At 43.2% G+C, this 12,872-nt stretch overlaps 1 protein-coding gene across 3 annotated transcripts in view; it reads right to left on the reverse strand.

Annotated features, from left to right (window-relative positions):
* Positions 1–10,904: 10,904 nt before the first annotated feature.
* Positions 10,905–12,872, reverse strand: part of LOC149982213 (glycerol-3-phosphate dehydrogenase, mitochondrial-like) — a 27,207-nt gene continuing 25,239 nt past the window's right edge. For all 3 annotated transcript variants that reach the window (XR_016497006.1, XM_090239856.1, XM_090239855.1), the window contains one exon: positions 10,905–12,872. This exon is cut by the window's right edge and continues 716 nt beyond it. The gene's annotated coding sequence lies outside the window, so the exon portion shown is untranslated.

Below are 12,872 nucleotides of genomic sequence, written 5' to 3' on the forward strand. Positions count from 1 at the left end.
AAAGTGGGAATTAGTGTGGTGGTCACAGAGACAATCAATGATGACCCTTGTAATGGGGCCACCATGGCTGCTGCCAGCAATTCCATGGTACAAGAGAGAGGGACAGCAGGAACTACAGCCAAAAATCACAGCGGGATGTTTTAGTCCCATCACTGGACAATGGTGAACAGAGAGAGAGAGAGAGAGAGAGAGAGGGCAGAGTGTTAGCAGCGGGACAGCCTGTGATGCAGAAGAGCCCCTAACAGAGCCCCAGTCACAGACGCTGCCCCCTAGGACTGGGACAGAGCTGTTACAGTTAGAGCTGCTCTGGTCCCCCCAGAGACCTCCAGAGCAACAGAGACAAACTTCTCATCTAGAACCAAAGCCTGGACCAAGCACACAGTGTGACCCAGAGACAGATCTTCACATAGAGCAAGGTGGGAAGCTCCTACAAGGTATTTCAATATGGTTGATGAGAACAGTTAGTCAGGGATGTGGTATGATTTTTGTATCTTGACATTATTGAATTATGGAGAAGATGTACTCAGATAAACTCACAATAAGGAGATATTTTGATGCACTTGGACACATACATGCACCTATCTTATTTATGTCTAGTTGTGTCTATAGTAATTTATTATCACATGCTCTAGGATCTATGTGTTGTGGTGTGTGAGTGCAGTCGAGATGTATATGAAGCAGCGTATTTTCTGCAGGCTCATTGCACACCAACAACTGTAGTGCAACACAAATTAGGGCATCAGGCCTTGCTGGAAGTTTGTGATTAATTAGAATAACAATTAAAGTTCCACAGAGTTGCTCTTCTCATGCAATGCCATGTTGCCAAACATTGATTGTCCAAAGTGGGCAGCAGTGTATCAACAAGCCTCTTTTTTATTGGACAAAAAGCCTTTGTGTCTCATCAAGAGAGCTATAATTATGGAGGATTGTTGGCAGAACAACAACTATTGATAAACAATGGAAATGTTTTGTCTCTGCTCACTAGCACCTGTTTCTGCATAACTAGAACAGGAAGTGACATCTTCAATGGAGAGGACTCCACAGGAGACAAAGCTGGAGACTGGGGTGTCCACTGGTCAACCTGTAAAAGGGGCAGGTCCTAACACATGAGGAAGAGTGTGAGGAGGAGGAAGAGGGGTCAAATGGAGGTGGGCGGCAGTCCCCTGACGAGAAGCCTGGCACTAAAAATGCTTCAAAGTACAGCACCGTCTCCTACAGGAAGATACGGAAAGGGAACACCAAACAGAGGATTGATGAGTTTGAGTCCATGGTAAACACATAACCCTGATGTCACGTGCGCGTTTAGGAACTTTTTGCCCTGACATTGTGTCATAATAAATCTTTGTATATTAAAATGTCCAATAATTGCAAGAAATGCTTTTTATACAGTTCAGAGAATGTAAATCTTCTGTTCTGTATGTTAAGTTAAATAATCTACAGCAGGGGTGTCAAACTCATTCCATGGAGGGTCCAGTGTCTGCTGGTTTTTGGTTTTTCCTTTCATAAGACCTAGACAACCAGGTGAGGGGCGTTCCTCACTAAATAGTGACCTTAATTCATCAGTCATGTACAAGGGAAGAGTGAAAACACGCAGACACTCCGTCCTCTGTGGAATGAGTTTGACACGTGATCTACAGTATTTGCTGTAAACTGGTGTTCAAGTGTGTTTCTTTTGTAGATTGTTCTTAAAATGTTGTTTCAGAGATCCCGTGACGAATACCACAGCGAAACATGTCTTGCCACACACAAAACAACTTCAAACTGAATCTGATCCTTTTCTTCCACATTCCAGTGTATTCCATAAGACCATCCTGAACAGTCAGACCAACAACAGAGATTTGGACTAACAGTGAGCTAACTGCAGAATTGACTTGGATGATAATTATTCTGTGACTTGTAGATTCACTCTGCACACATAGAACAGACCTTGAGACAAGAAGGTCTACATTTAGAAAAATAGACTTTACACATACACTGAGTGTACAAAACATTAAGAACACCTTCCTGATATTGCGTTGCAGAACAGCCTCAATTCGTCCGGGCATGGACTCAACAAGGTGTGGAAAGGATGCTGGTCCATGTTGACTCCAGTGCTTCCCACAGTTGTGTCAAGTTGGCTGGTGGACCATTCTTCATACTCACGGGAAACTGTTGAGTGTGAAAAACCCAGAAGCGTTGCAGTTCTTGATACAAACCGGTGCGCCTGGCACCTACTACCATACCCCGTTCTTGCCCATTCACACTCTGAATGGCACACACACACACAATCCGTGTCTCAATTGTCTCAAGGCTTAAAAATCCTTATTTAACCAGTCTCCTCACCTTCATCTACACTGATTGAAGTGGATTTAACAAGTGACGTCAATAAGGGATCATCTTTCACCTGGATTCACCTGGTCAGTCTGTCATGGAAAGAGCACTCAGTGTACTTTTACATTTACGGACACAAGGTGGCGCTTGAGATCTAGATTAACTGAGGACCAAACAGCAGGCTGTGTCTGTGTCTGTGTCTGTGTGTGTGTGTGTGTGTGTGTGTGTGTGTGTGTGTGTGTGTGTGTGTGTGTGTGTGGGTGTGTGTTGGTGTGTGTGTGTGTGTGTGTGTGTGTGTGTGTGTGTGTGTGTGTGTTTCTTCACACATGGTCTCCCTGGTCAATATCTGTGTGTGAGACAGAGAGAGAGACAGGGAGACAGAGAGACATAGAGACAGAGAGAGAGAGAGAGAGAGAGAGAGAGAGAGAGAAAGAGTGAGAGAGAGAGAGAGAGAGAGAGAAAAAGATGAGCCCATTTTGCAATGCAGTATTGTCAGACAGCAGCATAGTTGAGGCTAGGCTGCAGTGCCACCTGCTACGTTAATTCTCCTAAATTGCTGAGTAAGTTCTCCTAACCTGCTACGTTAATTATCCTAACCTACTATGTTAAGTCTCTTAACCTGCTACGTTAATTCTCCTAAGTTGCTGAGTAAGTTCTCCTAACCTGCTACGTTAATTCTCTTAACCTGCTACGTTAATTCTCTTAACCTGCTACGTTAATTCTCTTAACCTGCTACGTTAATTCTCCTAAGTTGCTGAGTAAGTTCTCCTAACCTGCTACGTTAATTCTCTTAACCTGCTACGTTAATTCTCTTAACCTGCTACGTTAATTATCCTAACCTGCTGAGTAAGTTCTCCTTACCTGCTACATTAATTCTCCTAACTTGCTGAGTAAATTATCCTAATCTGCTACGTTAATTCTCCTAACCTGCTGAGTAAATTCTCCTAATCTGCTACGTTAATTCTCTTAACCTGCTACGTTAATTCTCCTAACTTGCTGAGTAAATTCTCCTAATCTGCTACATTAATTCTCCTAACTTGCTGAGTAAATTATCCTAATCTGCTACGTTAATTCTCCTAACCTGCTGAGTAAATTCTCCTAATCTGCTACGTTAATTCTCTTAACCTGCTACGTTAATTCTCCTAACTTGCTGAGTAAATTCTCCTAATCTGCTACGTTAATTCTCCTAACTTGCTGAGTAAATTCTCTTAACCTGCTACGTTATACTGAGTAAGTTCTCCTAGCCTGCTACGTTAATTCTCCTAACTTGCTGAGTAAGTTCTCTTAACCTGCTACGTTATACTGAGTAAGTTCTCCTAGCCTGCTACGATAGTTCTCCTAACCTGCTGAGTAAATTCTCCTAATCTGCTTCGTTAATTCTCCTAACCTGCTGAGTAAATTCTCCTAGCCTGCTACTAAAAGCCCCCCCACCACAAAACATCTTCCTGCGGCCATAATAGTGCCGTTGGCATTGTAAATAGTGGTTGATTGAATTTAAAATTCAAACTACAATGTGGAGGAGTAGATGAAAGTGATTTGTGTGTGAAAGTGATCTAAATGTAGCTAATGTCACAGATTACGGCAGTTTGGAATGTGACATTTAAGCCTTCATTAATATTTATAGACTGTATTTCATTGTGCCCTTACTGCCTGTATTCACATACATATCTACAGAAACCAAAGGAGTAATCATGGGCCAATCTTGCCCATTAAGAAAGGTAGTAAACATCAAAGGTCTGATGAGTTGTTTCCCTCCATTCTAATCTTGATTTAGCTGTTGTGACCTGGGGAAGTATGACAGATTAGTTGACTTTGCTAATTTGTCTCTTGGAAGTTTGTTTCATGTTTGTGTTTTTTCTTATGCTCCACGGTGTCGTAAAATGTATTTGATGACATTTTCCAAAGCTAACTTTGTATTCACCTTAGCATATTGTCAACGATAGAGCACTTTCTTGTCTCTTATTGGGCAGTGGTAGTGTGTGTATTTTATTGAATCCTCTTGGCTGAGACTGGAGAAGGAGAATGCAATGCACATCGTCCGGTTTCATTTGGTTTTGAATAGATGGGAAACAGCTTTATTCAAATTTGACTTTTCGTAGCAGGTTAGGAGAACGTACTCAGCCGGTAAGGAGAATTAACGCAATCGGTTATAAGAATTAGGTTAAGGTTGGGAAAACAGTTAAGGTTAGCTAAAATGGCCCCAAAAAAATCTACTTTTGATGTTAATTTGACCAAAGCTGGAGCCCTTCTAGCCATGACTGTTTCATTTGACTAGAGGCAAATGTCAGATAATATGGCTGCAGGCTACCTGTTCATTCCATGATGAGCTCCGTTGGGCTTCTTTCCTGATGTAGCTGGGGGTCACAGGAGGTACCAGGTCACATTCAGCACTCTGGTGTTCTGGGGCCACGCTTGACCTTTAGTGCAGTTGTGCAGGACAACATTCCTCCAATGCATAAATAAGAATATTCTTTATATGCTACAAAACTATTCTTCTTAACATTGGACTACAGTATGGATACACGACTCTGACACAGAGGACCATCTGCTGCTATACATGTCACCAAGTCCCACTAAAAGCAAAGTCCTACATTACACACACCTGTTGTGATTTGGTGCTCAATGAGATACAGCTGAAATAAAGGACTTTATCTCATCTGTGGACCTATGTTCAGCTAACCATAGAGACAGGGATAGTAAGTGACACTTCTGTGTCATAGTGTTCACACCACCATCATTAGCCAAGCAGGGGGAGCAATATGTGAGGGTCTAATTAGCTTTCTGTAGCAGCAGGGTGGCTAACATGATTGGTTCTTCTCATACCAATGTCTTTCTTTCTTTCCTTTGTTCTTTTGTTTGTTCTCTTTCTTTCTGTCTGTCTCTTTCTTTCCGTCTTTCTGTCTTTCTGTCTCTTTCTTTGTCTGTCTCTTTCTTTCTTTCCTTTGTTATTTTGTTTGTTCTCTGTCTGTCTGTCTGTCTGTCTGGCTTTTGATTCTCACATGCACTGAACAATGTTCATCGTCTTTTATTATATTTCCTGGAAGTTCCTTCAACGTGTCATAATTAAATAGTCACTACATTACCTAATAATAACAATACAAACTGTGTTGATTTGAATTCAAAATCAAGACAACCTTTCGCCATGCAGCACGCTGTTCCAGTTCCTGCTAGTGCTGGCGAATTCCACTTCACGAGCTCTTAATCCAACATATAAAACAGTATGCTCTCTGGTGACATTTCTCTAAGACATTAAACCATGATACGTGAGAACTGTTGGGGAAAGGGTGGTTTCAGGGCAAGACTATGTGCCCAGTCCTACAGTGGTTCTAGGATTTACAGGTCAGGACTCTTTTTAGATTTAATATGGAGATGAACAACAGCCTTACAAGATACCTTGCGCTATCACAGAATGTGTCCGTTTTAACAGCTTCCTGTTTTAGAGAGCTTTCTACATTGGTGGTCCGTGCTATCCGGAATCCTTTGGATGTCCCTACCCCATTGAAGTTGAAGGTTGAAAGGTTAGTATAAGGGTAGGGGTTAAGGTTAGGGTATGGATGTCCCAAGGATCCCAAATAGCACTTACCCTACATTGGCTCCATCAACTCTCAGAATGGTAGACCATAATATTTGCCCGACTTCGGGGCCACGCCGTAAAGCACCTACATACAAAACTTTGTTTTGGTCGTTGTCTTGGTTTGTAGTCCAATCAGAAAGTAAGGCAGTGCACCCACCCACACACTGTATGAATGGTTGGCAGTCTTGGCCCATTTCTTTCCTCAAGTAATTGTGTTTGAGATACAACAGTAAAAAAGACAGTAGTTTCACCATGACCATTGACACTGAACAATCTTCAAGATTAGAACAAGACCATGAACTTTTAATATGAAGTCCTAGTCTGGGTACCAGTCTCTGTAACATTCCACTCCTTCTACTCCGTGTCATGTGTCATTTGCCAAATGACACAGAGTAGGCTACAAGGACAAGTAGTTGAATGTAGCTGAAAAGAGATTGGCAGCCAGGCTGATAGTCCTTCTTAATGGCCAAATTGCCAAAGACCTGAAGGATATTTGTTGGTTTACACAGATGCCTAAGCTAAGACGGGAGGCAGCCTTCATTCTGTGTTTCCGTTAACTCCATGGTGACCACTGAAACAGACCTGTGTGGCAGTCAAAACGCTGTAGAATATTCATGACAGGCCTGGAAGGGGGAGATTAGTGAAACACCTAACCTGGTGACATAGGGACCAATGGTCTTCCTGTAACCCTGAGTCCCCCCCCCCCCCAGGGCTCTGAGTAGTCTTGCAGAGAGGATGACTCAATAACCCAGGAATGCTAAGAACCTTCCATTGTGTGAAGAGAATAGATCATTGAGCTTCACCCCCAATTCCGTCTCCTCCTCCTCCCCAATGATGCAATAATACTGAGGTAATTTGGAAGGTGAGCCGGCAGGCATTTATCCAGGCCATCCACTGCCTGACGATAAGAACCACATAGTGCTGCATATCAATGCTCAAGCAGGAAGCTCTTTCTCTGGCATTTGAAAGGACACCTGTCACTCAGTCTGTTCAGCAAAATAAGATGATTTTCTCTTTATTTTCCTATTTTCTATGTTATCAGCAGTAGAAACTAGAACAAAACGGCCTCCCAGAACCTGGTTAGGTAAAAAGCTGAGGAAAGTGGCTGAAGAAATGTAACCACTCTCAAATTCATAGACAGAGCTGTGGATGTAAGGACTGACCATCCAGGGTATCAAAATGATAGTTTTAACCATGTTTTGAAGCTAAATAGTGCTTGTTTACATTTTCTTTGTTTACAAACATTGGAGTTCTGATGGGGTACGACAGTTGAACTACATTATTATTATTATTATAAATCAGTTAAGAACAAATTCTTATTTACAGTGACGGCCTACACCGGCCAAACCCGGACTACGCTGGGCCAATTATGCGCCGCCCTATGGGACTCCCAATCACGGCCGGTTGTGATACAGCCTGGATTCGAACCAGGGTGTCTGTAGTGACACCTCCAGCACTGAGATGCAGTGCCTTAGACCGCTGTGGCACTCGGGAGCCCAACTAAGCTCACGAGGCATTTATAAGTTATATATCTTCAAGAATCAATATCATTCATTTACAAGTCCAAAAATGGACGTAGCAACTGGTTTATAACAATGTACAGTGGAATGTTGAAAAATATTGCTTTGTTATCAAATGAGCCTGTATGGATGGTATTTAGCCTCATACAGAGATCTCCCTCCTACTGACGTGGATGGTCCATACAGTGTGTTGTAGGGACATACTCTGCCAGCAAACACTGCAACTCATTCCATCTCTACAGTGAGACACTAGCTTCACTTGTCCACTGAGGTCCTGCCCTGTCCAACTGGCCAGCGTCATCCCAGGATTGCTGTCTCCCTCAGAGCACTTGTGTGTGGAAACACCAGGGAATGAATTGCCTGCATGTCATCTCTCCCATCATTGTTCTCCCCACGTAGAGAATCAGAGACTGTTGCACTCTGGGTTAAGGAAGTCAACACTTCAACTACTTTCCTCACTCCCTTTTTCTCCCTCAAATATTTTCCAGTTTCTCTCCACCGCTCTCAACAATGTCCTCTTTGAGACCAGGCGCGGGGTTCACAAACTCATTCCAACCCATGACTGTTCCCCCTGTAACTACTGTAACACCAGACTCTGAGTGGGCTGCCTAAATTACAGATACATATGAAGGGATGGCTCCAATACTGCCCTGGCGTCGTTCTGTTTCCTCCCACTCATTTTTTTAAATGAATTTAGCTGTCATGTTGTCTTTGACAGATTCCAGAACTCTGAGGCTGCAGCATTCAGTTCTCCTTTGGCCATCATGCAGCGTCCATCAGTGCTGCTGCCTCCATTATGTGTTAGCTGTTGCAGCAGCTAGCAAGGCAATGCAGTTTCTCCTGAAGCACTTTCAATAACCTCTCAGTGCTCTTCTGTACTACAATGTGTCTTAGAGCAACAGTGGTGACCTTGCTATGAATAGCTTCAATGTGGTGGTGGAGATCACGCCTTTGTCACATTATGACGTCAGCAACTCTAAGACCCTTTGTGTACAGAAGAACGCCCACCTCAAAAATGTACTCCCACGGGGCATAGCTAACTAGTTGTACTTTGAACAAAGGTGGGCCAAGGGCAGAAGGCCTGGGTGATATGGAGAGCCGAAGGCCTGGGAGCTATGAAGAGCAGAAGGCCTGGGAGCTATGGAGAGCAGAAGGCCTGGGTGATATGGAGAGCAGAAGGCCTGGGAGCTATGGAGAGCAGAAGGCCTGGGAGCTATGAAGAGCAGAAGGCCTGGGAGCTATGGAGAGCAGAAGGCCTGGGAGCTATGGAGAGCAGAAGGCCTGGGAGCTATGGAGAACCATCTTGGCTCATAATAACATGAATGACAGCTAGCATTCACACTGAAGACCAAACCTCACAATACTGGAGCCAAAATGGACAGCTCTTCTTATACTTGTGAGATAAAACCTTCTTATAATGAACATTCCAGTTTTGACAAATTATTCAGATCAACCCTTCCATTAAGAGCCCATGGCAGGACAGGCAGTATGATTATGTCATATTGTCCTGCATCTGCAGCTGTAGTGGTTTGCTACAGAGAAGATGCAGAAAAGATATTGCACAGATGCAGAGAAGCCAATAAAGCTGCATTGTTGAATTCCCACAGCCATTCCCTAATGCCCTTTTCTAGTAGCAGTAGTCAGTCAGACACCACGGAGCACACCAGTCAGTCAGACACCACGGAGCACCCCAGTCAGTCAGACACCACAGAGCACCCCAGTCAGTCAGACACCACGGAGCACACATGTCAGTCTGACACCATGGAGCACCCCAGTCAGTCAGACACCACGGAGCACACCAGGTAGTCAGACACCACAGAGCACACCAGTCAGTGAGACATCGCGGTGCACCCCAGTCAGTCTGACACCACGGAGAGCACCAGTCAGTCAGACACCACGGAGAGCACCAGTCAGTCAGACATCGCAGAGCACACCAGTCAGTCAGACATCACAGAGCACACCAGTCAGTCAGACACCACGAAGCACACCAGTCAGTCAGACATCGAAGAGCACACCAGTCAGTCAGACACCATGGAGCACACCAGTCAGTCAGACACTTGTAGGTGTACTCTCGCCATCTCTAATCCCCCTGCTGCCGACCTGCTGCCTCCAGAGATGGAGAGCTTTAGTGGTCATAATGCCAAGAAGATTTGTCTGATTATTCATTACAATTACAGTAATTGCCTCTGGTCTCGCTCACTCAAGGCCCTTTAAGAGTGGCGCTGGATGGATCTCATAGACTTCCACTGCAAACGCACCAAGTAATATGAACAGAGGACTTTAGTCCTGACATTCAAATCTCACATTGACCTTTAGGAAAGCCTGGTTGTGTGTGTGTGTGTGTGTGTGTGTGTGTGTGTGTGTGTGTCAAAAGGCTGCTAGCAATGGCCCTTCCATACTAGTGCTTGTATGTGTGAGACATTTTAGCCAGCCTGACATCTTGTCTCCCCACTCTCTCTGACACATGGCGAGCGTTCAGAGCAGAGGACCTCTATCAGCCTGGTCTATCAGCCTGGCCTGCCCACCCAGTTTCATTAGCAGCCTACATGATTATTCCAGGATCACAGCGCTTGCTATCAAACCGCAGTTCAAATTAGTTCAGGATCAGAGCCCCTCGTCCAACAGCCCCAGGTTGCTTAATTGCATTATACCGTCTGCTGATCACCTAGGAAAACCCATTACCTATTCCCCTGGTGCAGGAGAGAGCCCCCTGGATTAACACTGGGCTGGGTGACAGGAGACCAGGTATATTAAGGACCTTTAAGCAGAGCAAGCCACAGATACTAGTTCCCTGTTCAAATGAATGAAATCAGACCCAATGAAACAATAACACATTTTCAAAAGCTTTTGATGGATTTGGAGTTAAAACCACTTTGTTTGAGGCAATCAGACTGAATTGAATGATCTAGGTGGTTTCCGCTGGTTGTGGGGGTATTACAGTTGGCTAACTGAATCTATACATGACCTTCCCCTTGGAGAAGATTAGGTTGTATGAGGCCAAATGATGAGGTCCTATACCCAGTGTAGAGCAGCTTATCTGTACCAGTGACTGATACATCTATCCTTCCTTAATGCAGGATCATCTAGACTCCATGTGCTTCACTCTGACCAGTCTCTTCCATACATGTAGCTTCATAGTGGTGCTAAGAACAGGTGTCATCTCTCGTATATCCAGTTCTGTACGTTGACTGCTCATCAGAACCTGCTTCATGGAAGGCTGCCATATGAATAGATTTAGTGCAAGTGTCTTGGGTTTGTTTGTTACAGTTCAGTGGTTATAATGTAGGTACTAATTACCTCAGTTCAATGTGTAGTACACCTCAGTCTGAGTACAGTTCAACATGCAGCCGTTTTCTGTATTGTGTTGAATTATACTACTAAGTTCCCTTATGGGAGAATTATCATGCAAACTTGTTATGCTCACAAATCTGAATGGCGGTGAGCGGGATTGTAAAAAAAAAAAAACAGGGTTTGCCGTGAAAACACACACGAAAACAATGTTGTTGTTAGCAACCAGATACATTTAATGACATAATTGCAGTGTGTCTTGGAAAAGCTTTTGAGATCGACTTACAGTGTTTATTTAAAAAAGAGGACTATGAATCTCTTTCAATCTGGATAAGGCTGGAATTTCATCCAAGCAGACACAAGCAAACATAGACAAAGTTGGCCCTGGCTGTCAAGGCATTGTACTGAAAACTCCCATGTGTCAAAAGACTGATACACATGGTTGGATTCAGTTACAGTAAGAGTACACAGCGGAAGCCTCTAGAATGATTCTCTCAGCCTTTTTAGACAAAACAAGAACACACGCAAATTGTATTACAAACATGCTAACAAGACCAATATTAAGAACCAGTCAGAACACTATAAAAAAATGTGATGTTCCTTTTATCCATTCGTAAAATACAAATGTTCTTTAAAAATAAGTTTTAGAATATGTATCTTTACATGCTTTTTAATAACTGCAACATTAAGACAGTTCAAATATGTAAAATATAGAGGAATGAGTTGGAATAGGTTCAATTCATATGACGTCATACCGTGTTTGATCATACATTCCCCTTCAACTGCTTCCCTCTATAAAACCACAAATAATCAGCAGAACTGCAAGTACTAACTTAGTAATAGTACAAATACTGTACAAGCTCAGGTGCACTGCAGACAGATACAGACAGTGAAGAGACATTTCCATACAACACTGAAAAAGGCACAATTTGTAACTTTCTGGAAAGGTGAAGGTGGTCACCTCCAGTTTACAAACAAGTGCAGCGGCAGCAGCACATTGGACTGGAAATGAACGTTCCAGATTGTTCCGTTAATCCTCTCAGCATTAGACGTACATCTCATCACCACTCATACCTCTAGCTATCTTATCTTAAATTCTTTGAATGATGGAAGGAGTGAATAACATTATAATGAATAAATTTTAACATTTAAAATATATATATAATGACGTAGCAATAGCAGTAGTAAAAAATCATTCATTCTGCCATGATTTAAAAACAGTAAGGATAAAGATGGAGTCAGTTACTTAAGGTGCATCAGACAGACCAGTGTATGCTAGCTAGCAGACAGCAGATATAGAAATGTCGTTGTCACCGGTGTGCCAGGAAAAAAAGCCTTATTATAAACCAGGTAGTTTGGTCCTGTGTGCTGATTAGCCAAAACAGCATTTCAGCTGTGTGTATATCAGACAATATACCAACGGTATGACACAAAAATCTTTGTTCACTGTTCTATTTTTGTTGGTAACTTATCTGTACCAGTTTATAAAGCAATAAGGCACCTCAGGGGTTAGAGGTATATAGCCAATATAGCCCAGCTAAGGCCTGTATCCAGGCACTCCACTTTGCGTCGTGCCGAACAGCCCTTAGCAGTGGTATATTGGCCATTATAAACCGGGTGGTTCAAGCCCTGAATACTGATTGGCTGACAGCCGTGGTATATCACGGGTATGACAAAACTTTTATTTCTACTGCTCTAATTAAGTTGGTAACCAGTTTATAATAGCAATAAGGCACCTCAAGGGTTTGTGATATATGGCCAATATACCACGGCTAAGGGCTGTGTCCAGGCACTTCGCCAACGCGTCATGCATAAGAACAGCCCTTATCCGTGGTATATTGGCCATATACCACACCCCCCTCGGGCCTTATTTCTTAAATATACAATGTGACTGCGGCGAGGAACAGTGATGTAAAGTAGCATGCTGAAGTCAGAAATGAAGACGTGGAAACGTTAAGCTTGAGTGTGAATAAACTGCTTGGTACTGTAATGCCGGCTGTCCCTAACGAAGCGGAATCAGGCGCAACCAGGAAGAACTGGTTCTTGTATTGGAGAAAGGGCATAAGAACCACATCCAAAGTACAGCTCCAGTGAAATGTGGACATCCATAAGACACCGATAACAAAAATAAGACGGAATAATATAACAATAAACTATATTACAAAGCCATATAAGGCGAA

This window comes from Oncorhynchus mykiss, chromosome 7 (assembly GCF_057628025.1).
Source record: "Oncorhynchus mykiss isolate SJ-2025 chromosome 7, ASM5762802v1, whole genome shotgun sequence".
Lineage (NCBI taxonomy): Eukaryota > Metazoa > Chordata > Actinopteri > Salmoniformes > Salmonidae > Oncorhynchus > Oncorhynchus mykiss.